This window comes from Garra rufa, chromosome 7, assembly GCF_049309525.1.
Source record: "Garra rufa chromosome 7, GarRuf1.0, whole genome shotgun sequence".
NCBI lineage: Eukaryota > Metazoa > Chordata > Actinopteri > Cypriniformes > Cyprinidae > Garra > Garra rufa.
The window spans coordinates 14315069-14320298 of NC_133367.1; the positions used below are offsets into that span (position 1 = coordinate 14315069).

Genomic DNA, 5230 nt, shown 5'->3' on the forward strand with positions numbered 1-5230 from the left:
TGCTAAACATATTGATTTTTAGAGCCAGGAATGTGTTTTGCAGTGATAATGAATTGGTCACAAGCCGAAATCCAAATCAGACATCTTAACAAAGGCATTAGAGTGGGAGAATGGGAGCGGCCTTTGTTGACGCAATGCACGGTAGCTTCGTTGTCGCAATGGACGAGGATGCTAGTGGCGGACCATTCTGTACATTCATCCGTTTCTCCCGAAATACATGCAAGTAAGTGGCTGGTGAACTAGAAAGGGAATAGAGTGAACTTTTTAGTTACTTAGCCTATGTGTATGTGATATGAATAAAACACCCCGGCAAATTATATTTGAATAGATTGTTATCTGCTTCCATATACCTGCTTCCATATGCCTGTGTATTTTACAAACTCTAAATGTCTTGTTTTACTAGTACTTGTGTATATTTAAATGTATGAAACCTAAAATAAGCATTGGTTAAAAACACTGCATAATTGTGAAATGATCTCTGGCTCAGTGCCAGCCAGTGCGCCAAAGCGCAGTTTGAATTTTACAGTTGCGTGACGTCACCGAACGTTCTAAATCCCATATGTGGGACCGTACTCCCAGGGGCACAGAAATTAGAATCCCATATGTCGGACCGTACCGCTCAAAGGGTTAATGGTGCGTTCACAACGGACGCGACTTGCGCAAATAAAATGTGCTATTTGCGCGTAGTTGAACGCTAGAACATTTTAGTTTACTCACTTCATTCGCGCGTGAAATTTGCGTCATTCGCGTCATGTGAGGGGCTTCTGCCACTGGTCAGCGGGAAAGTAGTTTTAAAATAGATGAATGAGCTCAATTTGACAGCTTTAGCTTGCTTGTAGTCTCATTATGTGTATGTATATGTAGGTCAAATTGAGTAAAGAGCGTTTTTTTAGACTTACCAGATTGTCCGACCTTTTCACTCAATTTCTTCCAAGCAAGATCCTTTTTATTCCTGTTTCGATAAAAAAAGGATGTTGTATCCAACTCTGAGTGTCCGCACACAGCAAAGATAATTTTCTCCTCCATCTTTGTTAAAAAATTCAGCCTCCACTCACTGATCACGTAATTTCGGATGATGCGCATCGCAAAATTTCCAAGGCCTAAAACGGATAACAGCTCGCATTTGGAACAGCTAGGATTAGTTAAGAGAGAGGAAGTCACCAGAATTGTTCTATCATTTTTTTTCTTTGGGTAGAGAGGCCTGAAATTTTTGGGAACCCAAGTTGATGCCCAAAAATTTGATAGAAGTGCTAGGACCTAAGGTTTTGTCTTGAGCGAGGGGAATCCCGAGCTCTGCGAAAAGCTTTTGGGTAGTCAAAAGATGTGCGGCTGGGAAGGAGTCGGGGGGCGAGATGATCAGAAAGTCGTCAAGGAGATGAACCAGAAACGGTATGTCGTGATTGTTGGAGAGGATCCAGCAAATTGCCTCTGACAACATGTAGAAAATTTTAGGGCTGCTTCTGCAGCCGAAGGTGAGGTGGACGGCAAAGTAATATTTATTCTGCCAGTGGACGCCGAATAGGTGCCAAAAACCTGGGTGGATGGGCATGACTTTAAAGGCAGAGGTGATGTCGACTTTGGCCAGCGGATCACCACGACCTGCTTTTTTTAACCCATCTATGCCGATGGGGCTGACCCGAAAAACACTGAAGAGAGGGATGGAGAAGGGGCCAATTATGAAGTTCACTTCTAGTTCTTCTTTTATTAGGAGGTCGACTGATTCGGGTTCGGCAAAAGCAGACTGGAGATTGGGGTAGATAAGGCTTTCGGAAGGGAGACTTTCGACACCGGGGTGAAAGCCGTGTGAGAGACCTGTTAGAATATAATCTGTAAACTGAGAATCAGGATGATGAAGCAATTCTTTGGACAGACAAAAAAAAAACATTTACAGGAGTCGATAAATATTGTTTAGAATTTTTATTTGCAGCTTTTTGGACTGGAAAAATCAGGCGAGCATGTGCACCGCCACAAAAATTGCAAACATGCATGAACCAAGCATGCTACCTTGTGCACCTGCCATTATTGAAGCTGGCGCACACCTGGCTGTCGGCGGAGGAAGGGTGGCGGCGAAATGAGGGAGTGGGGGTGGCGGGGGTGTCCATAAGTCGCAGGAAATAGCTGGTGGATTTAGGCTGAGAAGGTTCGGGGCAGGGGGGATGGGTGGAGAAAAAGAATGACAGACTGCACATGACATATTGCGACAGCCTAAAAACACCCTGCTGTGAAGTTCGAAATCTAGAGCCCCCCAATTAGGACACTGGTTCCACTGGGCTGCGAATAGCTTGTGGTATGAGTAGAAATGAGAACCCTCATATAATAATGCAAGCTCAGCGATTATATTGAGATAGTCGCTGAGCTTGCGTCTTCTGTGGGGAAAAACGGCACAAATCACTTCTGAATAGTGGGTGAAGGCAATAGTGAATTCGGCAAATGATAAAATTACGGATTGTGACTTGAATGTTTTTGAGTGACTGAAAAATCGACGCAATTGATTTGGCAATCGGAAGTTGGGGGAGAGATAGGAGAGAGAAGTGAGAAAATGTCTATGTCCGCACCTGATAGGATCTGGTTCCTGATGGAAATGGGTACTATGGGTGGTGCCAAGGTTAAAGCATTTGGGGAAACGGGCAGGGGCGTCGTTGAAGCTAGCGAGAAGGGAGAGCGGGCTTGGATAGAAGGAAAAGTGGCTGCCGGTACTGTTAGCGGAGACATGCTCACGATGGGGAGAATTCCTGGGACTTATGGAAGAGAGGGGAGGAGGGGGAGGATAGCAGGCGTTGGGGTGTGCGTCATTAGCGGAGGCAAACGCTAGATGTAATCCCTGTAATGGACGAAAGAGGGAGGAGAGGAGGAATGGCAGGCGCTTGTGCTTGCGCCATTAGTGGAGGGATACTCGCACTGGAGTAGGATGGCGGCGCTGCCGACCATGGAAAGGAAAGGGGAGTGTGGTGAGGTACAGGTTGTGGAAGAGATTTTGCCGCCTGTGACGTCAGGCTCTCGCTGACATGGCGGATTAAAGAAGCAGCGGAGTTGCGATTAAGGCCGTGAGCGGCGGGCTGACATTCAGCTGAACGCAGATGGGGGCAGGGACAGGCGGTCTCAGCAACCGGGGCACGGCCTAGACTCGCTGACAGTCTCCTGACAGATCCGCTTTGGTAGCTCGGCACGGGATGATGACGCCAGCGCTGGCGAGCGCTTGGTGGAGTCCTGCCACGGTCCACTTCCCTGCCGGGGAAGATGGCTGACGCCTGGTAGGTGCGGGTGACAGCATGGCTTGGCGTCTGAAAGTATGAGCGGCGGCAGCGCGAGAAGGCCTTCGGCCCCGTGGTTCAGCCGCAGGCTCGGTTGAAGGATCCTGCGGGGCGGTGGTGGCCTGAGTTGCTGCCTGAGGCGTCAGCCATCTTCCCAGGATCTTCCCACGATTCTACAGGATCTGACGGAGCTTCGAAGAAGTTATCCTCTGCACTGTTAGACATTTCAAAGGGTATTTACAGTAACTTACTGGCAACACTGTTGCCAGTAAGTTACTGTAATTAGGATTTACAGTATCCAACTGTATTTCAGTTTACAGTAAGGCACTGTAGTAATGTACTGCCAAATATTATTGTTTTGTATATAGATTTCAATAAATTTTTATATAGAATTAATTTTATAGGTCCTACTGACATTCAAATCAAACAGACACAATTATTCCAAAGTATCACATTCTTTATTTAGACATTGCATATATAACACTGAAAAATACAGTCTTCCAATGCTGGAACAGTGCATTTTCACTATTTCTCCCATCTAAGGCATTCCAGGTGCTGCTCCAAAACGTAGGCCACCTTTGCTCACCATCCACTTTAGAGAAATTTGTTCCCTGAATGAAAAGAAAAAAAAAAGAAAAAAAAGAAAAGAATTTACACATTTGTAAAAGACAATCCCCCATATGGAATACACAAACCTCTCAAAATCATAGTGAAGTTCTTCTCTTACCATGAATTATCAGTCCCAGGGTGGCTGGCCTGCTCCTGTCTGATGTTCATTTGAGTTGCCTTTAAACACACACACAAAATGCAGTAAATATTAAATTCAAAATTTCACATTGGTTAACGTACAGTCAATATAGGATTATGCCTTGTGCGTTAAAATAATTGTATTTGGTAATTTAATAAGCTGACAGCGTCGTTTGTTAATTGAAAGTACCCAGCAGTTTACCGTGGTAAAGTTTATGTACCATAATGTTGACGAGTAAATGTTATTAGGTTAAACTGTTGGGCAAAAATCTTACTAATCACACACAAACAGACATACAAATATATATATTTTACCTTGCTTGCTTGTCTTATTCTCTCGTAAAGGTGCATCAAAATACAGCGCAGATGTTCTCCGGAACTCTCCGGCTCTCGGGTTCCATCCCCGGGGAAAACCCCCGGCTCTGCCCCGCTGGTTCCGTGTCCTCAGACGCGAGCAGCGCGACGCGACAAAAGACAGTATAGAAACCATTAAAATCCGTGATACTATCCACAATAGATGCAGGACAGTACTGATGCCGCAGTATATTTCTGAAGTAGATTAGTACTCTAAGCACACTGTTTCACTCGCGCTGTTTCTGACACGAAGAATAAACTCCTGTAGCGCAAAATCCTGTCAGCCCAAATGTAAGAAATGAAGAAAAGAATTACCTCAATGGAGTGGCGCCAAAGAGGTCGTTACCGCAAATACAGTAGTATACAGCAATTTTTAAAATAGTTAGTCTCTGTAGTGTTTGACGTCACAGAAAATTCCCATGATGCAAAGGGAAATAGTTATTTACTTTAAAGGTAATTTGCTGTTTTATATTGGGTGATATACAGTAAATAACTGTAGAAATGACAGAAATGTCTAACAGTGTGGATATAACTCCATCGCTGACATGTTTTCGTAAAATAAAAAAAATCAGTCTATGTGTCTTACACCGTGTCTACACCGGACACGACAAAGGTGTAAACATGGTGTTACAGCTCTGTTGTGGCTGCGGTGTGTCACATGACAAGCATCATGCGTCGCCATGGAAACAATAAGGCGATACATTCTAAAATAACAGTGAACTGAAGGCAACTTATATGGCAAAGTAAATGAGGAACAGACAGGTGAGAGCGATCTACTAATCAAGAAATTAGGTTAACTAATGAAATAATGAGGACAGGAACAAAAACAACCAAATTTGGGCACATGAGGGAGAACACACCAGTCCAAAGTCCAGTGG

The 5230-nt window shown here is 44.5% G+C and overlaps 1 long non-coding RNA gene across 1 annotated transcript; it reads right to left on the minus strand.

The window, feature by feature from the left end:
- Positions 1-3705: 3705 nt before the first annotated feature.
- LOC141338468 (uncharacterized) lies at positions 3706-4725 on the minus strand. Its single transcript, XR_012355857.1, has 3 exons — positions 4314-4725; positions 3979-4037; positions 3706-3862 (listed from the first exon to the last, which is right to left on the minus strand). It is a non-coding gene; the product is annotated as an uncharacterized lncRNA (long non-coding RNA).
- Between the last annotated feature and the right edge of the window lie 505 nt (positions 4726-5230).